Below are 22,282 nucleotides of genomic sequence, written 5' to 3' on the forward strand. Positions count from 1 at the left end.
TATCAAAATTCACAGATGCCATCATCCAAGGCTGTTGTTGTTCAGCCATGTCTGACTCTTTGTGACCCCATTTAGGATTTCTTAGCAAATATACTGAAGTGGTTGGCCATTGCCTTCTCTCTTTTACAAATGAGAAAATAGAGGGAAATGGGGTTAAGTGACTTGCCCAGAGTCACACAGCTAACAAGTGTCTGAGACCAGATTTGAACTTAGGAAGAATCCTCCTGACTCCAGGCATGGAACCCTATCTACTGTGCCACCTAGCTTCCCCTCATTCAGTGTTATAGAACCATAGAGCAGAATGGGTCCCAGTCAGCAAGTACTTTTCCTGTCCTATCATTAGCAGATTCCCACCACCTTTCCCTTTAACCTTTGAGATTTTGAGTTCCAATTGTATTCGTTTCCTATTTGGTATCCCTATTATAAATCTCTCCCCATTCTAATCCATATTTCAAAACAGCCAACAAAGTCATTTTCCTAAAGCACATGTGTTTCTATACCACCCCACTATTCAATAAACTCCAATGGTTCCCTATTTCCTTTAGTATTAAATATAAACTTTTTTGACATTTAAGTCTCTTTATAACCTAGCTCTTTCCTATTTTTCCAGTCTTCTTACATATCACTTTTCTCCAAATATACCACAGACTGAGATATGTTGATCTAATTGCTGTTTTTCAATCATAACACTCTATGTCCTGAGTCTGTGCATTTCTACTTAGCTACCCCTCATGCATGGAATAGTCTTCCTCACCTCCGATACCTGCTTCCCTATTTTTCTTAAGGACTCAGTTCAAATTCTATTTTGTGCAGGTCCTTCCTGGTCCCGCTCCTCTGTCTCCACTAGATAGAGATAGAGATTATTTATATAGAGATACAGATAGATGGGGGATATCATTATCTCTATTTGCATCAGATAAGAAATATTAAAGATATAGCTATCTCTGGATATAGAGATAGGGAGGAAGAGAGCGAGAGAAAGAGGAAATTATTTGCATATTGAATGTGAGCTTCTTGAGAATAGGAACCAATTTTTTACCTTTAGTATCTCCAGTGCTTGGCAATGTATCTAACAATGCCTGGCACACAGTAAGTGCTAAATATATGTTTCTTGACTGGCTAACTCTGCTTCTCCTAGAACTTTTCCTTTTTTGTGGAAGGCACCATCATTTTCCCAGTTGTCCAGGTTGATATGCTAAGAGTCTTCCTTGATTCTTCCATCTCCTTTACATGTTACGAATCCATTCCCAGGTTTTGTGAATTTTACTTACACAAAATCACCCCATTCTCTTCACTCACAGTAGTAGGACACTTGTTCACTAACATACCATCCATTGTTAAGCTTCCTCCTCTCCTCCATGAAGCTTCTCTTCTGAACCAATTGGTATGGTCTCTGCCTCCACACATTATTTTCTTTTTAATTAGCAGTGTATAGGTCATACCCTCTCAGGGTTATGTAACCTTTTTAAAGGTAAGAACTTTTTTTTTTAATTTTTGTCCTTGGATTCTCATTGCCTCACAAAGAGCTTAATACGGGTTGATGAAACTGGTATTTAGAATGGCAAAAAAGTGAAGATCAGGTTACTCAGAATCACTTTAGGCCTTTGAAAGGAGAATATTGGGATGCTTTTGTGAATATAAGCAGAGACTATGTGGAAATTCAGATGTGATAGGATTCACCACTGCTCATGGTCACTTTCACAAGGTTCATGGGAAACCAGTATTAAGTTTAATCTGGTGAATGATTATGTCCCTATGATGTATTAGACACAGTGTTCAGAGTATACAGGGATTAAAAATGATGGTACAGTATAGTGGAAAATACGTTGTACTTGCAGTCATAAGACCTGGGGTGCTTCCCTACTCAAAAGTTTTTATTTCCTGACTAAATTACCTTTACTTTACTCCTCTGAATAATGGGATTCATACTGGTTAAACCATTCAAAAAAGTTATGAGAAAAAACATTTTGCATATGCTAAAATAATATATGTGTCAGACACTATTATGACATAGTTCTCAGGAACATATATCCCCAGTAAGCAATGTGTTCTTTCTAAAGAATCTAGAACACTAACAAGTTCTAATCTTTATATATAACCCCTTCCTGACTTAGAACTCAGCATTGAACATGAGAAAAAAGGATTTTTCACCTCCTCTCTTCCTACAATCTGGTTTTAATCATTTCTATTCCAAACAAATCCCAGAGGCACTCATGGAAATTATTTCTGTCTTGTCTACTATCCACATCATCCTAGAACAAGTGGTTCTTGCTACCTGGCCTTGATTAATGCCAGGCAAACTCTCACAGGCAAACTAAATCCCAGTCATGTTAGACTGTTGTGGTCAACAACTCCTTCAGAGTAATTGTGTCTATTGTCAACAATACTGTGTCCATGGAATATTGATTCTGATAATGAGGGCTTGCCTTGATTGGACTTTTTCATATAAACAAAATATATTAGAAATATTAGGAATTCATTTCCAATGCTTTTCTTTCCTAATAAAAAGTAATGGAATAAAAGTGGCTACAGTGCTCTGGCCAAGTAATGGACATATGGACTCCTTATTTCTCCTAGCAGCTGCCCATTTTTCCTGTCATGTAACACTTCAGGCAGGCACATAAGGAGAGATTGCAAAATACCCAAACCAACAAAATTAACTCATTAATTGGCATGTTTTTAGCTTTGCTATTCACGTGCGAAAATTTCATATTTACTTTTTTATGACAAGGAGTAAGAAAATTAGGTGCTTTATTTGGTTTGCCTTTAAAAAGTGCTATGATGGTATCCCACAATGTTAGCTTAGGCAGCTATGTGGTGCAATAGATAAGAGTGCCATTCCTGGAGTCAGAAAGAAAGATTCATCATACTGAGTTCAAATCCAGCCTTAGACACTTACTAGCTATGTGAGCCTGGGCAAATCACTTAACCCTGTTAGCCTCAGTTCCTCATCTGTACAATGAACTAGAAAAGGAGTGACAAATCGTTCTACTATCTCTGCCAAGAAAACCACAAATGAGGTCATGAAGAGTTGAACATAGCTGAAAAATGACTGAACAGCAATGCATTGTTAGATGTGGAAAGAACCTTGGATATCATCTTATCCAATGCTCACATTTTACAAAGTGGAAACTGAGGCCTAGAGGAGTTAAATGGCCTGCCGAAGAGCAAGAACTTGTGAGGAACTTGAATACAATGTCAGGTCTTTTAATGAAAGGGCCAGTGTTCTTCTCCTCACTAAAACACAAGGAAAAAAGAAAGAATCAAAGGGTTTATTAAACTAATAAACCAAGGTCTGTCAGCATTCTGCTCCATATCAGAAAATTAAAATCAAAAGTCCTATGTTGGAACATATCATTTAGTGCACCAAAGAATACATGTTCCCTAAGTACTTCATCCATAGCTTGCTATTAATTATTTTTCTTCTATATCAAAATATTTGACATGTTTCTGTTGACTTGGACATGGTGGGACAGATGAATTTTAAAACATATGGGTAGTAAGAGTGCCGCAGGTATGTTGATACCCTGCTTAACATTTGTTCTGAAATGACTGCAGAGTCTTTGTTTCATCCCATTTTGGAAAACAGAAACATGCTAATCTTGAGTGGAAGGAGCAAAAGAATGAAAACGAGGGATCTAATCCTAGCTCTGCCAGTAAACACTCCTGTGTGATCTTGGGGTAAGTCACTTTCTCTCTCTGGGACCCAGCTGTAAAATGATGAGGTTAGGCTAGGTGACCTCTAAGATCATTTCTCCCCCTAAAATTCTCTACCTAAGGCTCCTTACTCAGGGCTGCTAAATAGTTTTGCCTCAATGCATTCACCTCTCAATGCTGCCCTCTAGAGGTTCATGTTAGCCTGTCTTCCAAACTCTAGAGCAAGGATAATATGTCTTAAGATTGTTGATGGTGACAGAGGATATTATCAATTTTCTTTGTTAGCATGTGATTCCAATCTCTTAGCCTAGATTAAGTTACAGGCACTTGAAAGCTGAAAGAGAATCAACTGACCAAGTTTTATTACCCATTCAGAAAGTGGAACAACTATAGTTTCTCATTTATATGCTAGGGGTGTGCAGTGAAGCAATTTCTCTGTGAGGAGTGTTTTTTATGAAGAGACTAGGGGCCAAGGGCCTTTGTGCCTGAGCACCCAGCAGTGAACATGCTATTGTGCAAAGGCGATCCATCCTGCCTAAAGAAAAGGTGCCAGGATGGGATTTCAGATTGAGCATGATGTCATTCCCCGATGTGTTCTCTCAAACAAAGCAGAAGAGAGTTTCTTGAAAAATGCTCTTTCAGAGCTTTCTTAGAGGTCAAAGGTTCAAGGGTTTTGTGTGTATTTTAGTTCTTTGGAGTAGTATCATTGCCTTATGTTTTCAAGTCACCTCTGCATGAAAACATTAAAGAAAGCAGTCTTTGGCCTTTAATGCATCATGCAAAGCATCTAGCATTTTGTACCTTTTTTGGAGGGTGGTCTAGTCCTGAAAACTCCTGCTGGGTTTTAGCTTTTAAATCAGGACTTCTGCAAAAAGACCACCTGGTACAATGACACAGATTATTAAAAGCTAATGGTGATTTAATACAGCAAGCCTCATGACATTCCTTCCTTCTTGGCTAACATTTACAGAAGAGGCAGTAGGGTGGGGTAAAGACAGCACTGGTTTCAGAGTCAAGAGACAATTTGCAAGTCTTGGCTCTACAAAGGATTGTTTGTCTGACCTTGGACAAGCTCCTTGACCCCTCTAGGACTCAATTTATTCTTCTTCAAAATAAGAGTATTAGAAAAAAATTATCCTTAAGTTTTCATTTTATAGTTCTATGTACGGTAAAAAAATAAGTACAATAGCAAGAGATTTATTTCTCAGACTCAGACTTAGTTAGGTAAGTGGTAGCCTTGTAGTTAGAGGACAGAGGGCTAACCTCAGAGTTGGGAAGGCCTGGATTCAGGTATTCTTTCCCTCCTCCACCACCCCGTACAAACACTGGTAGAGGAAGTTTCATTTGGGGGAGTTTCTTTTATCAATGAAACATTTTTCTACCTCTTTAGCTCTCTGACTTGCCATCCCTATCTATTCCTCTCTTTCTCTGTTTTTCTCTCTGTGCATGTGTCCCTCTCTATGAATGTCTTTCTTTCTCTCTCTGTTTCTATACATATACATGAATACATGTATATATATTTTCATATATATATACATGTATTCATACATATATAACGTGATTTATGTGTGTATAGTTGTATCTATCCAGAAAACGATAGGTTTCCAAAAGAAAAGTTGAACTTTTCAGCTGGTATGTATTTTTATTTTTAATAGATGTTCTTTACTTTTATATCACTTTAATTTTTGAATAAATCAAACATGTTAATTACATTGAAGCTACCTCTTTAATACAAGATTTTTGGTAAAGGAAAGAGAGAAAAGCAATTCACTAAAATCAAAGCTTGTCATTATAATTACACACTATATTGAATTGCTTTATTTTTATTGTTTGTTCCTTCCATTTACATCATGGTAGTCGTTATACAGGTTTCCCTTCCTTAACAGTTTGCATCATTTCATATGTCTTCTTGTATTCTTTTGAGTACTTTATATACATTATTTGAATATTCTTTTTTAAGTCTTTGATCTAGTAGTTGGATTATTGTATCAAATGGTATGGGCCTTTTAGAAGCTTTCTTCAAAAATTTCCAAATTGCTTTCCAGAATGGTTGATCCAGTTCTCTATTTATTCCACCAGTAATATCCTAATATGAGTGATTCTTCACAGACCCTGCAGTGTAGATTATCTCCATCTTCTGTTATCTTTGTCTATCTGCTGAGTATGAGATAAAGCTTCAAAGATGTTTTGGTTTGTGCTGCTCTTATTTTTGGTGATTTGTAACCGTATTTCACATTTTTACTAGGATGCAATGTTTCTTTTAATATTCATTTTTCCATATGCTTTGATCACATGGATCCATTCAGAAACTGGTCTTACATATTGGAGGTAATTCCCAATAGATCTGGGATATATACATACATACATATATACATATTCACACACATATATATATATGTAAATACATACACACACACACATACACACACACACATACACACACACACACATACACACACACACCTCCTTCCTCTTTACTAAGCTTGCATGGCTTCCAGATTAGGACAAAGTACCTCCTGCCTTTTTCCTATGCTTCTGAACCAGTCAAGAGAATAAAGTGGTAAGGAAGTCACTTCTAGCTTCCTAACTTAGTTTTTAAGCTGGCTTGAGAGTTCTACATTGCTGGGCTAGCAGGGAAATCTGCCTCTTGAGATCCAAAGGTCACAACAAAGCCAGCTTTTCTCTGAAACACAGCAATACAGAAGACCAGTCAGTCAATAAGCATTGATACAAGTACTTACTATCTACAAATTTATGCTGGGTTTTATAAAGAAGATTGAGTCCCTTTCCTCAAGGAGCTCACATTCTGATGGGGGAAATAAACATGAAGATCACTAGATACATACACCATGTATACAGAATAAATGGAAGCAAATACCAGTGGGAAGACAGTGGCACTTGAGGAACCTTCAGAAAATGAGATTTGAGTTGAACCTTGAGGTAAACCAAGAAAAATAAGAGGAAGAGGTGAGGATGGCAGATCATTCTAGGCATGAGGGACAGCCAGAGAAAAGTCACAGATATAAGAAAAGAATTATGTTTAAGAGACTGCAAATAAGTTATTCTGTTTAGATCATAGAGTTTATTGAAGAAATTAAAGTCTAAGATGACTGTAAAAGTAGAAAGGGGCTAAGTTGTAAAGAGGATATTTGACCCTGCAAGTGATAAATATGCACTGGGATTTAATGAGTAGGTGGGCTGATATTGTCAGACATATACTTGAAGTAGGGAGAGTCTTGAGTCAGGGGGCATCTAATAATATTATTTTCACCACCACCATCAACATCATCATTCTAATTGTTGCTGATATTGTTTCTAAACAACAATAATAGTAGCTAGCATATTGTATCAGTCAAGGTTAGAGCTGATAAAGGTCTGAATTAGTCTGGGGGATACGTGAGTGTGGGGAAAGAAAAAAAGAATATGTAAATGACAGATATTAGGATAAAATAATATAATTTGGCAATAGATGAGATTTGTGTGGGGAGCAAGGTGAAGAGTTGAGTATGATATCAGAGTTATAGGCAGGATGATTGGTGTCAGCTGTGGGGAAGTGTGGAAGAGGAAAGAAATTGGATGGAAGGATGATGTGTCTTGTTTTGGTCTTTTGAGTTTGAGATGAATAGTGCTCATCCAGTTCCAGATACTCCAAAGGCAGTCTATGATGCTGCACTATAAGTTTAGGAGAAAGACAGGGACTGCATATATAGATCAAGGAATCATCCATATAGAGATAATCAAACCCATTAGAGCTGATGAGATCAATGAATATCGTAATATAAAGTTAAGGAGAAGGCATTCAGGAAACATCTTAGAAGATATCCATGATTACTATGAGTGATAAAGGTCCAGCAAAGGAGATAGAAAAGTTATCTTTCAGATAGGTTAAGAAAAAATGAGGAGTAACTAAGAATAGCTAGCATTTATATAACAATTTAAGGTTTAAGAAGTGCTTTACAAATAATAGCTTGTTTCATCCTTTGAATAACCCTGGGAAACAGGTATCATCATTATCTCCATTTTACAGATGAGAAAACTAAGTCAGGCCAAGGTCAAGGGACTTGCTCAGTGTCACATAGCTAGTATATCAATCCAGATTTGAACTCAGATTTTCTTGACTCAAAGTCTAGCGTTATATCACCTAGCTTGCCTTTATAGTATCAGAAAGGAGAGAGAATCTAGGAGAATAAGGTAATTGTAAGTTTCCAATGTGGAGAAGAGATCCAAAACAATGAAGATTAGGAAAAGGATTTTAGATATGCCAGTTATAGCATGACTAGTAACTTTGGAATGGGCAATTTCAGTGGAATGATGAAGTCGGAAGCTAGATTAAGGAGATTATAAGAAGAAAAAAATGGAGGTCCCTAGAATAGTTAGCTTTTTCACAAAATTTAATCATAAAGGGGAGAAGAGATGAAGGATGATAGATAGAAAGGATGATTGGATCAAGCAAAATATTTTTAAGATGTGAGAGACATAAGCACATTTGGAGGTAGCAAGAAAAGGAGTTAATAGACACAGAAATAACTAAAAATGAGAGAAAGTGGGGATAATAGTGAGAGCACTAAATTTGAGAAGATGGCAGAGAATGAGTTCAAGGGAACACAGGGAGTGATTAGCCTTGGCAAGTGAATTGGATCAGATTTGAAATGATAAGGAAATTTTAAGGGAAATTATAGGTTTTGGAATAATCATTATGGAGAATGAGGTAAGAGTTGATTAAGGAAAAGTAAAATATAAACCTTGCTTCAGTGAGGACCTAGTTGAGATCAGATAATAAAATTTGAAAAGATCATATATAGCATATATATACCACATATATACATATATATTTGTATGTGAACATAGTGCAGTTTTACAATTTTCTCCATAGCCCTTCATTAACACATGAAACAAAGCAAAGGAAGTAGATTGTGGTGATAAACAGGGTTAATTTGGCAAGGAATGATTGGTAATAGGAGAAGGAGGCTAGGAATTTAAATGTAGAGCTGAATTGGTTCTCTAAAGGGTCAGCATAAGAAAGGTAGGAAAGTGTAAGCCAGAGAAAGAATGATGCTCTGGAAGAGAAATGAAGACCATTTGAGGGATATAATGACACATCACTTTGAACCTTCTAATCATTTGCTTAATCAGTAGACGTCACTGATACTCTGTCTGGACTCATTCTTCAATGTTTGAGGTATTTCAATCCTTCCTTGTCTCTCCATGAGCATGAAACTGAATGCCTGAAATAACTGCAAAAGAACAAGTCTGTTTTCTCAACCTTAGCTGTTCATGCCCTCATTTTTGTTCTCCTCATCCTCACCCCTAATTTCTTTCAGTGTAAGTCAGCTCAACCCTTCTCTCATGCTCTTAATAAATTTATTTTCATTTTAGGCTCTTCCATTGTTTCTATCTTCTGGTAGGCACTGAGACCCAACTTTATTCTAATGATAGTGAATTTCTGGTCACATTTCCCAGTGTTGCTTGTACTTTAATTCATGTATAATTTGTCATGGTAAAAGAGTTTAATATTTCATGTTTTCCATTGCCACTTCAAAACATACACTGTACTTCCATCACTCAACAACCTCTCCTCCTTTGAGATTTATTCAATTTAAATTTATGACCCAATCCAGATTCAGTCCAGATTTTTTTTTCTCACGTCTTCCGCCTTTCCATGAATTCAGTGTCTGACACAATTTATCCCCTCCCTTTTTCATTCTAGGTGGTTTCAACACATATGTTTATATTCTCTCAAATACCCTTAATTCCCAGTTAGCCAATCTATTCAACCCCCATAACTTTTTCCTCATCTCCAACTCAGTTATAAAGGGAGGCACTCATACCCTTGATATTGTCAAGAGCCACAAATATTCCATTTCCATACTCAAGAAGTCTGAATTTCCTTTATCTTATCGTAGTTTAAGAAAAATCTTCCCATCTTTTCCTTTGCTGTAGTTTTCCTAAACCTACTCTTTTTCCCCATTGTAATATCTAAATTTTCCATCATTCAGTATTCTCTGAGGTCTTTATCCTGCTCTGGTTATATTACCATTCCTTCCCATCCTTTAACCTTTTGTGAATCAGATAAACTCTACACAGTTCCCTAATTTGATTTCCTTATTCCCTTTATTACCATGCATTCTTCACCATACCTAAACTGTTGATTACTAAATGGCACCTTTGTGGTTCAAAAGTTACTTCAATTTAAAATAACTTTATTATTTTTCCTGTGATAATTATTTTATCTAAAGAAAAACATACCATAAAGAAAACAATGAAAACCACAAAGCAAACAGAAAAACCCCAAAAGACAGTAAATAATTAAGCAGAGCAGCATGAAGAAGTGGTAATCAGTTCATTTACCCAAGTTGTTGTTTAGTTCTGTCTGACTCTCAGTGACTCCATTTGCAGTTTTCTAGGCAAGGAAATTTGAGTGGTTTACCATTTCCTTCTCCAGTTCATTTTACAGATGAGGAAACTGAGGCAAACAGAGTTAGGTGATGTTCCCAGACTCACACAGCAAGTAAGTATCTAAGTCTGGATTTGAACTCAGGTCTTTCTGATTCCTACTTCCTACTTCTACTTCCTACAGTTCTCTACCTACTACACCATCTAGCCATCCTAATATAATAATAGGAGACAAAATGTTCCTCTTTTAGAGTTGAACAGAAAGATAAGCAAAAGGGAAAATATGGAAGTGAACAGACTTTTGGAAAAGTTATAGAAAAAAATATTTTTTATGCATTAGAACCCAGAGAAATGTACAATAATTTTAAAAAATATTACACTTCATTTATAAGCAATAACTAAATAAAAATAAGGAGAAAAAAGCAAAAGACATAGACCTGAGACAAATCAATGGCATCCAAAAAGAAAAAAAAATAGAAATTTAACCAGAAAATCCTAAAATAGAGAACAAATCATAGAAATAATTAAAAATTATGTGAAAGGTAGTGGAACTTTGTAGACAATATATTAAATTTCTGATAGTCATCTATATAGTCCAGAGAGAGAATATGTGTGTGCATATGTATATGTATATATAATTTATGAAAGCACAGGTTAAACAGGTTAAAATAGTTTTAATGAACTGTAACAAATATTCACAAATACTGGTGAAAGATAAAAAAAATAGAAGTATACTAAAAATAAAACCTGATTCTTTGAAATAACTAACCAAATTTATAAATCTTTAGCTAATCTGATTTTTAGAAGAGGAGGAAATTTATAAAATAAAAAAATGAAAAAGCTGTAATTACAAAAATAGAGAAATAAAACCTGTTCGGAATCTACTATACATAGTTACTGTGTGAAATGACAAAACTGAGAACTCAAGAGAAATAATTATCTTTATAATATCGATCTTAATTAATAGTGCCAGCTCTGCTGACACACAGTAGCTATATAAAGATAATGAACTGTGAGACATGGTAACTCCCATTAATACAATTACCAACCATAATTCTAAAGGACTCATAATGAAAAATGCTATGCAACTCCAGATGGAAAACTGGTGGGTTTCTTTTCTTTCTTTCTTTCTATTTGTTTCTTTCTTTGTTTTTAGAACATGGCTAATATAGGAATTTGTTTCACATGACTTCATATTTGCAATAAGTTTTGCATTTTTTGCTTTCTCAATGGGTGTGGGAAGGGTTGTCGTAAGGAAAGAAGCTAGAACTGAAAAAAATGAAACAGAATTTAAAAAAAAAGAAAATTAAATAGAGTATTATCTATAAAATGTAAAATTCACAAAGTTTCAAAAAATTAAACACCAGATTGAGATTTTAAATAACTCAAACTCACAAAAAGAAATAGAACTAGATACAAGGACTCAATCAGAGAGATTTAGTGGAAAAATTATTTGATAAAGCATAATGTTTATTTATGCCAAAGAAAACTTAAAATGCATAAGCAGTGGGGAACTATTAAAAATGATTAAAAGAAACCTATGTAAATCAAAAGTTTGTAATATATGGATTGAGACAAAAACTATCTAATAATACATTCTGGAAAAAAGCAAGAATAAACTGTTTTCCGCTATTAGTTGATATAGTCTTAGAAATGGTAACAGCAATAAGACATGAGAAAGAAATTGAAGACATTGCAATAGATGAAGAGTAGGAAACAAATCCATATTTGTTTATGACTTAACAATTTATTTAGAAAATCCCAGGGAACAAGCAATGAAATTACCTTTGAAATTTAATCATGTCAACAAAATGGAAGTCTGAATAAATTCATAGAAATCAACATCTTTTCTCTACAGTACAAACAAAATCAAGGACTTGACGATGGAATAAAAAGTTTCCTCCAAAATAACTGTAAAATGAATACAATTTCCTGAAATCAAATTATTTGATTAAGCTAGCATGCTGAAAAAAAATACATATATGTAGAATTATGAAATATTTTATAAGGGAAAAACAATTTTAATAAATAGAATTATATACATGGAAATCAGAATTGGATCATGAAAATATGATAAAATGACAACACCACTAAAAAATTTTTGTATGTAGTGTTATTTCAAATAAAAAAGAAAATTGTCAGACATAGAAAAATAACAATAAAATTTATTTGAAGTAATAATTGACCTATGTCATTAAGGAATAATTTTAAAAACAATAATTAAAAGGGAATAGAACTTATCAAACTCAAGCTATATTGTAAAGCAATGGTCATCAGAACTACTTGGTGCTGGTTAAGAATAAAAAGTAAATCAACAGAGAAAAGCAGATAATGAAAAATCAGAAATAACTGAGCTCAGCAAACTAGCAGTCTAAAAAATTGGGGTGAAAAACTACTAGGAAAGAATTTTCTACCCATAAAGAATTTCTGGAAAAACTAGATAAACATGTGGTAGAAAAAAATTTTAGATAAATCTTTTGTAGCATGTAATATACTAAATTTAGAATAGCCACATGGTCTGAATATTAAATATCATAACATAAAAATTAGGAGAGAAGCATATTATATATCTTTCACATCTATGTCTAAGGAGTAAACTATCGACAAATAGGGGATAAATTTAGTTTACTTAAATCCACTTTAGAAACTATAGAATAATGTTTATCACTTGATCCTCTTTTCATTAAAATTACATTTCCTTGAATACCTCCATTCATGATGAATGAGAGACTATTTTCAATTTAATTTTTTTATTATGTCTAATTGCCAATATTGGATTGATATTTTTTATTGTTTTTGTTTTGTCGTTGTATCTAGACAGTATTTCCACTATTTTATAGATGATATAAGTTATAGGTGCTAACTTGTAAAGCTAATCATCATTATAATTTAAAGTTGGTAGTAATTCTAGACAATACTGAGTTCCACATTCTAGACCACTATTTGTAGAACTTTTCTTTTTTGAAAATTTGTTCCAATTCTCTTAAAAATAAATTTTTTAAATGCAAGCTATGAATTGAAGATCTTCTATTACATCTAAGAAGTATGTAATGGTGATAAGAAGCAAAAAACACAGCAGAGTAAGTCTCCAGAAAACATAAATAAAAATAGAATTCATTTTAGGCGTGGGAAGAAGGTCACTGAAAAGTTAAAGAGATGGGAAATGGAGGTTCTTGAGTAAACAACAGAGAGAAAGCCACCTTGACTTGATCAAAACGTTCACGATATGGAGTAAGTCCAACGAGTCTGGAGAGGTAGGCCTATAGGTCAGGTTTTGTATGACTTTAAAATATAAACAGATCAATTAATATTTTACCTAAAGCAGAAGAAGGAACGATGTGACACTGTTATCTAGGAATATTTAAAAAGAAAGAGATGTCTAAAATTCGAAGGAATCAGAACAGGCTTCATGTAAGATGTGTCACTTGAACTGAGTCTTCAGGACTTAGATTCTAAAGGAATCTAAAAGGATGAAGTAAGGAAGGAGAAAATGCCTGTCATGGGACATGTTTTATGTGAATGCACAGAGGTAGAATGTAAGCTCAGGGAATAAATGACAGGTCATTCTGTTAAAACACTAAATACATGAAAGAGAGCCTTTTGAAATAGGACTTGAAAGATTTGCTGAGGCAAATGTGGATGATCTTAAGTGCCTGACTGAGTAGTTATATTTATTTATTTCCCTGGAAGTAATAGAGAGGCTCTGGAGGTTTTTGAGCAGGTGAGGGATATGATCCAATGTGACCCTTTAGACAATCAATTTGGCAGCGGTTTCAAGAACGGGCAAAGTAGATTGTATAAGGCTTGAGAATGTGGACAGGACAGGGAGGCCAATTTGAAGATAATTATAGTAGTCTGAATGAAGTAGATGATAGAGACCTGAACTTGAGCAGAGGTTATGTGACCAACAAGACATTTTCTCCAATTCTCATGACATATCAAACCTTTTCAAAACAGGAATTATATGGATTATACGTGATCTCATCTCTCTTCAAAGACTAGGATATCAAGAACCCAAACAAGGTAAAAACTTGATAAACTAACAAGTGAGAAGGCCAATATTCCTTAACCCCACTGAGTACTCACTCTCTCAGTAGCTCTTCACCCACTACAAATCATGCCCACAAGCAGCAATGCTGCACAGGTTGACCCAACAGTTAATGCTAGAACTCAATTCACAACCTCCTCAGAGCCACGGTGATACAAATAGAAGAAATTTGAAAACAAGAGTAGATTTTTTTTTGGTTATTTTTTAAAATTTGTTAAATTGGACCAGAAAAGGGAAAGGGATAATTACATATATGATGCCTACTATGTGCCAGGTACTGAGACACGAACTTTAGACACGTATCTCATTTGATCCTCACAACAATCCTGTAAGGTAGATTTTATTGTTATCATGACTTATAGTGGTGGAAATGAAGGCAAACCTAAGTTAAAAGACTTCCTCATGGTGACCTAGCCAGTAAGCATCTGAGGCTGAATTTGAACTGAAGTCTTCCTAACTTCAGGCCCAATGCTCTATCGGCTGCACTACCATCTGCTGAAACTACCCAGGGGAGGTAAAAGAGATAGACTCTAAATGTTTTGACAATTAAAAACATTTACGTTTTAAAAATAAAACTAATGTACCATCAGAAACAACACATGAAGAATTCAGAAAAATACATCTATGGGAAAATTATATGAATTGAATCAATGTCGAATGAAATTAGAAGAAATAAGCAAACTATGAAAACAACCACAATAACACAAATTTAAAGGTGATTGAAACAAAGGTGCACATAAAGTAATTTTGAAAACCAGTTTTGTCTGGGGAAAGAGATCAATAAATACATCTTCCTCTTTTGTTAAAATACACATACATGTAGATATAGTATCTACACATACTATGTACATATATACATGTAGATATAGTGTATCTACATATATGCATTTGTAGATATAGTATGTATAGTACATAGAGAATTTACCTTGGAGTCAGGAAGACCTGAGTTCAAATCCCACCTCAGACGCACACAGTGCTTGTACGCCCTTGAGCAAGTTTCTTAACCTCTCAGTACCCCCAGATAGCTCTTTAAGGCTTGGTGCCTCAGAGAAGCTGCTAATCTGCTGATAGAGCAAGTTCCTAATCAAAGACTTCTACACTGATGAAATCAATGGTCTGATAAAACACGCACACATACACACACACACACATACACACACATACCACACACACACGTATGTCTTTATGAGGCTTCCAGTTGATGGGGGGTGGGTGCTGATTAATTGAGTTTTTATTATATACTGAACTGTAATAACTGTGTACTCCTGATCCTAAAACTTTCATTTGACTGTAACTGTCCAAGCATCTTTTCCTCTCAACTAAATGATTTATTTAGTTTGGCTCCATGTTAAACTTATGTAAAATTCTTCCTGCTGAGGCAACAGAAGAATTATTTGGGTTTTGCATTTTCATTCTGGTAACACATACTATGAAAGGTCAAAAGTCAAAATAGTAATTTTAATATGTGTTCTCCAACCCCAAAGCTCTAAACTCATCCTACTATTTTCCCAGAGAAAAACAGTGAAAATCTAATTCCACTATACTAATATTACATTGTTCCATATTCCAAAAAGAAAACATGAAAACTTCTTATTCACATCATGAAGCAAATAAATATTACCCCATGGGATTATCATGGAAGGAAAGGTCACTTTTCCATTAGGTCATCCGACTATTGACAATAGTCCTTTAGAAAAGGAAAATGCAAGAGTTTTGTCAGAAATACTGCATTTTGATGGGAGCTAGTGTTATCCTATTGTTAATTGAAAGGGAGCTAGTCAGCAAATCCTGGGTTTGGAATCCCATAAATATCAATGTTAAGCTTGTAATGTCATTTCTTCACAGATCAGAGAACTGCATTATTTAACACTTCTGGAGTACATCAGTGTTGGGCTTATTATTACTGTCAGAAATGTTTGGCTTGTATATCTATTCTGAAGACTATACATTTGAAATCTAGGCGAGCCAGAGGTGGGTGGCCAAAGACAGAGGGCAAAGCTTAAAAAAAAAATCCATTTCTGAAGTATATAACTTTATTCAGTAGACAAAAACAAGGCCTGATGCTAAAAACAAAAAAAAACAATAGATTCACCTGGTATCTCTCGAACTAAATAATTATTTATTGACTTTTGTCTCTCTCTAGGCATGGCAAAATATCAAGAATTAAACAGAGACTCTGAGTACTCCCTGCCTTGCTCAGTGTTACAAGATAGTGATTAAGCAAACCTAAAGGGAACAAGGATTAAGAGTCAGAAAACAATGCAAAGAAATCACTGACCCTGGTGTCAGGAGACCTGGGGTTTTGTTTTGTCTCTGATACTCAGTAGCTATGTGACTGGGGATGGGGACTGGAGTGAGGATAATGGCAGAGGCAACTCTTGAGTGAGCAAACTCTTTAAACTATCGTAGGTAAGCCTAGAACACTGACCAGTTAAGTAACTTACTTAGGGTCACATGGCCAATACATGTCAGACTCCAAATCACACACACACACACAAACACACACACACACACACCCTACGCTGACTGGCTGTGCGTGTGTGTGTGTGAGACTGTGTGTGTGTAGAAGGAGACACACCCCACAATAATCTGCAAGACAGCACACTACTGAGAAATTTCTGTATTAAACCAATTTTTCCAGAAGAAATCTGGTGTGTGAGATACTATATTCTCTCTCTTACATATACCGTTTTTACACAAATTGTTTTTTAACCCCAGAATAACAACATATTTTTATTGGAATTTGAAATTTTCAAACACTTGCCTCTAGCAACCCCATGAGGTAGGTAATACAAATGTTGTTTTCATCTCCCCATTTTATAGATGAGAATATCCAAGGAGATAAATTGATCTGCCAAAGGTCTGCTGCATATCATATTTCAATATATAATGGAAAATCTCAAATTAATTCTAACTTTCACATCTCAAATGAAACTTCCTTCTTCATCTCTCCTACTGAGTTCTCCTTTCCAAATGTGTGGTCTAAGCATGTTATATTAGACTAACTTAATGAAGAAATAAAAACATTCTTATCCTGAATTGATGCTGAGAGGATTGTTTATAAAGTATAGTTCACCACTGCTTCCCTGTGTTCATTTTCTCTAGTGAAGTACAATTCACCCCATAAATACTTCCACTCTCCAGCTTGTGAGGTTTTCTTTAGGCATTCTCCCAACTAATTCTCCTATCTAATTTGAGGATCTATAACCTTCTATGCTTCTTAAATCCTTAAAAAAACACTTTTACAACAATTATAGTAAATTCTAAATCGATATTAAGGCATTCCAGGGAGCCTGGGTGGTACTGGCAGTTATATACTACATTACAATTTCCAAAGCCCTTTGACAGATTTTGTTTGATCACCAAAATTACTCTGCAAAGTAGGTGATGCAGATAGTATTATTCCCATTTTAAAAATTAGGAAACTGAGGCTGAAGGAGTTGACTTGATTGAAATTACTTTCCCAAGATCTCAACTATAAAAACAATTAGTCACATTTATAATCCTTTTTCAAGGTGTGCAAAGCTCTTTACATACAATATCTCATTAATGGTCATAAAAACCTTATGAGGTAGATGTTATGATTATCTCCATTTTACAGAGCAGGAAACTGTGGCACACAAGGAGATTCAGTGACCATCCCAGGGTCATCTAGGTAGTGAATGTCTGAGGTAAGGTTTAGACTTAGGCATTCCTGATTCCAAGTTGATCCCTCTAAGTGGGAGTAGTGTACTTCAAAACAGCTTCTCTCGATTCCAAATCAAGTGCTCTTTTCCCAATGCCTTCACCACACTGCCACTGAGAATCAAATACCCTGCTTAATAAAAAAGCTACTATAAATATACCATGTATGGATGATTAATTTTGAAAGAAACAGAAAACAATAAAATGCACTGGACTAAAACCATACTGAACACAACATAAACTTTCTTTGATGATTCAGAGGTATTTTGGAAAGTGAAAGACCTCAATACTGGTCATGCATTTTTGTAGGAAAAAATATGCTTTGCAAGTGGATACTCATTTCCAGATTTTGTTAGATTAAGTACTTAAAAATCTACCCTGGAACTGCAATGGCATGCTACGGAGAAATTTCTCTTGTCCTCATTTTCTACTGAGACATAATCTAACTTGGTTTTCTTAAGTAGTGAGGTTGTAAACTGTCTATTTGAAAGCCTGAAAGAATGCTTTAGGCTTTGTTGGTATCTTCCTTTTTTAACGACCCCTTTAGGCAGATTTCTTGGTTTTCTTGTATAATCTCTGCCTTATCACTGGTTCACTCCCATAGTTTTAACTGTAAAGTCCAGAAATAAAACTCTTAAAATAAGTTTCTTCAGTCTTGAGCTCTCTCCCAAGTTCAAGATTCATTTGTCCAACTACCCAAGGGAAAAAAGGCTTTGATTTTGGCTTGTACACCATCATTATCATCAGCACATCAAAGTCAATGCATCCAAAATAAAGGACTTATTTCTACGCCCAAATCTGTCCTCCCTTCTGGCTTTACTGTTTCTAGCTGTGGCACTATGATGGGTGGTTTCCCATTGTTCACCAATATTTATCAAATGCTTAGTGTAATGCCAGGCACATAGTTGGAGTTTAATAAATAATTGTTTCCTTATTTTATTCCTGACAGGAAAAGACAGGGTCAAGGGGAATGCTCCCTCAGAGTGTGCCAGCATACCCTGACATCTCTCTCATGATCTATGTCCTCACCTATTTTCATGACTTCAAGGTTATTGTTTACTGTATTTGCTTATTAACATCTTATCTGATCAGTTCATTTTTGCTGAGTAAATATTCTACAAATGATTGCCTGAGTTCAGATAGAATGCAAACTTTCGCATACTACCTCCCTTACTCCAATAAGCTTAGGTATTTGACTTCTTGAGAATGTAGATTTTTAAGCAATAAAAATGAAAACAATTTGAATGTTTGTATTCCAAAACCTGACACAGTCTCTTGGACAAAGTAAGCACTTAAATCAATCACCCTTGAATGAGATCTTATTTTATAAGCACTTCAAATCCATGGATGAGTTTCAGAAAAGCTGTCCAGTTGCTTAGCTAGTACTCCCTCATCACTGATAAATCTCTTCTGGGAAGTTAGGGAGGCACTCCAGACGTGTTCCTTACCTTGATGCACTCACAGGTCTTGCTACAGTCATATGATATTGGGTTGAGCCAATGATCTTCACAAACATCACCTGGAGAGTAAAACAGGTATATATTATGAGGTAGGTTACTGCTTCACAGTTTGTATTGTTGCTTTCAATGTATACTTATGAGTATTTGTGTTAATTTTAACGTTTCTTTAGCCTGGAAGAAAATAAAGAACTGTTCTGTACCTAATCCTATTGTACAGTGTGTCTCTTTCTACTCTTCCATTTGAGGGAGAACTTAAATATGAACCCCAATCTAAACTTTAAATAGTTTCTCCTTAGATTCTAAAGTAGAAAAGTAAAGAGTCAAAAGAGTTTGAGAAAAGGAGCTTGATTCTTCTTGTATCTAGTCAGGTAGCTCTAGGACTGAACATTGGCAGTACACATAAGTCCAGGGCTGAGAGGTAAACCTTAACAGAAAAGAGCACAAAGCACCCTTAGACCCCTTTGTCCAATAGCAGTTATCATTGTTAAATTTGTAAGAAAAGGGCTTTGTATTAAGCATGAAATTATTTTAAAGTCATAACATGACAGACTGGAAAAACAGATCCAGAGCCAAGAAGCTTAGGTTCAATTTCGCTCATCAGCTTAATGAAGATGAACAAGTCATTCATCATCTCTGACCTTACCTGAGTCTCAGTTTCTTTATGTAAAAAGGAGATTAAAGTTATTTGGACTATCCGCAAACCTGATTGTTGTAAGGAATGTACTTTGTAAACTTTAAAGCTCTTTCAAAATGTGGTTGTTGATGAGCTGACTTGGAAATATGTTAATGTGAACTACAATGCAACAGAGGACAGAAATTTCATTGCTTGTGGTATAATGAAAAGATAGAACTAGAGTACCAGAGAGTACTAGAGCCTAGCCCTGGAATTGGCACCCACTAGGAGATCATTTCACCTCTATAAAACAATGGGGTTGACTCTCTCTATCCCAAAAGCCTATAAATCTCCCTATAAAACCCTCAGGGCAGGTGGCAAGAATTTCATCTTTCTCTCCAGTACACACCATGCTCATTCTTAATTCTTTTACTAGTACCATTATTGTTCCACTGAGGTGAGTTCTTCCTCATGGATATTTGTCCAAACTCCACCCATCATTCAAGGCCCAAATCAATATCGCTTCCTCTAGGAAGCATTCTCCAGCCTGTGACATCCTGAATGTTCTCTTCTGTTGTACTTATTGTCTAACACAAGGTAGCTAGATCTGAGGTCAGAAAGACCCAAATTCAAAACCAGCCTTAGATAATTATTATCTTTGTGGCCCTGGGAAAGTCTCTCATTCTGTGTCTGTCTCTGTTTCCTCATTTGCAAAATCAGGATAAAAATATTACCTACTTTCCATGTTTTTTTTTTAAGATAAAAGGAGTTCTTTGTAAAAAATTTTGCAAATTTCAAAGTACTTTACAGTTCTACCCTTTTCATAGATCCCCTTGTATTGCATTCCAATAATTTCATATGTATAATCTAGTCTTCCTCTTCTCCCCATTTCTTAATGATCATATAGACTATTTGAGGGCAGGAACCATGTGCAACATCATGTTTGATTTTTTTTTCTTATTTTCCACAGTGCTTACTGGCAATTGCTAGACTTTAAGTTAGGAAGACTGAAGTTTGATTCTTGCCTCTCATATTAATTGTGTGAACCTTAGCAAATCACCATTTTCCCTGAGTCTTAATTTCCCCATCTATGAAATGCATACAATTTTGATTTGTTTTGGTTTATTTCCTTAATACTTGGTCCAATATTTCGGGCATAAGTGTTTAATACATGATTGCTAAATGACTACATCTTCATGTTATTATGACTCTCACATGAAATGGTATTTATAAAGCACTTTGAAAACCTTAAAGTGATATTCAAATATTAGCTCTTTCTATTTATTGATTAATTTTGGTGACTGAAATGAGTATTATTGTTAAAGTAAAATTAAATGACTTGTCTATAAGTATGGTATTAATGAAGAGGCACCCTGGTCAGACTCCACACACATATTTGTGCAAAAGCCTGACATTTGCACCAGACCAATTAATAATCAAGAAATACATTGAGAAGCTACAACAAGAACTTTTTCTACCTCAAAAATACACACAAAAATTAGCTGCTAGCTCATGGAAAGGAAGTCACCCACAAAGGTAACACCAGCAAAAGCAAATAAGGCAGTTACCAGAGAAGGGTCAGAGAAGCATATACCCTAAAGGGCTATTTGTTTAATCATAGATTACCCCAGAAATCCTGGGAAGGGGAGTGATGGTAAACCCAGGCAAAGACATCTCTTGGAAGAACAAGGTAAAAACAACGGTGAATGAAGAGTGGTGACAAACGAGAGCACTTCTCAGAAGAGAATACCCTCCCCACGCTTAGTCTCTAAGTTCCCTATCATCACATCATAAAATGCTATAGAGGACCCAAAAGATCCAGAACTCAGAAGCTGAAAGATCCAAGGGGACCTAAACTTGAAGAGGCTGAGTACAGAAAGCAGATATCCACCATAAGGTCAAATAGGACCAACCATACTACCCAAAAGCCTAGCAGGGAACAAGCATGAGACAAAGTCCAAATTTAGAAACTGAAGCTGGAGAGATGAGAATACTAAAGAATACATTGAGCAGTATCAAATATTATTCCAAATATAGAGATTTCCCAAATGAGAGAATAACATCATAAAACATGCAAGCATATATGCAAAGGAAAAAAAAGGGATTTTCCTCAAGGACTCCATAAAGTGTGAGATAAAAAGTGAAATAAGAGCTCTTGAGGATAGATCTAGAAGGACCATAAATAGCTTAGAAGAGCATATAGTAAAGCCTACCAAATTAGCTGCTGCCAGAAACCTAGGAAAGATCAAACAAAAATAAATAACTTCATGAGGCAACAAGGTATATTAGAACAAAGTGAATAGATTAAAAAAATAGAAGAAAATGTAAAATATCTGCCATGAGAAACAAATGACCTGGAAAAACAGTCAAAGTCTCCCTGAGAACTATAATTAAAAAAAAATCTTGGATGTTATATTTAAAGGAATA

General features: G+C 35.2%; 1 long non-coding RNA gene across 2 annotated transcripts in view; it reads right to left on the reverse strand.

Annotated features, from left to right (window-relative positions):
- The window catches only part of LOC140501582 (uncharacterized), a 110,007-nt gene that overhangs the window by 74,135 nt on the left and 13,590 nt on the right, over positions 1-22,282 (reverse strand). Inside the window, exons 2-3 of one of the 2 annotated variants that reach the window (XR_011966252.1) lie at positions 19,231-19,301; positions 6,061-6,340 (exon numbers count right to left, since the gene is read on the reverse strand). This is a non-coding gene — a long non-coding RNA (uncharacterized lncRNA). Of the gene's footprint in view, positions 1-6,060; positions 6,341-19,230; positions 19,302-22,282 lie in introns of those variants that run through there. The other variant, XR_011966253.1, reaches the window with a different exon arrangement.

The sequence above is a fragment of the Notamacropus eugenii genome, chromosome 4, assembly GCF_028372415.1.
Source record: "Notamacropus eugenii isolate mMacEug1 chromosome 4, mMacEug1.pri_v2, whole genome shotgun sequence".
In the NCBI taxonomy this organism is placed as follows: domain Eukaryota; kingdom Metazoa; phylum Chordata; class Mammalia; order Diprotodontia; family Macropodidae; genus Notamacropus; species Notamacropus eugenii.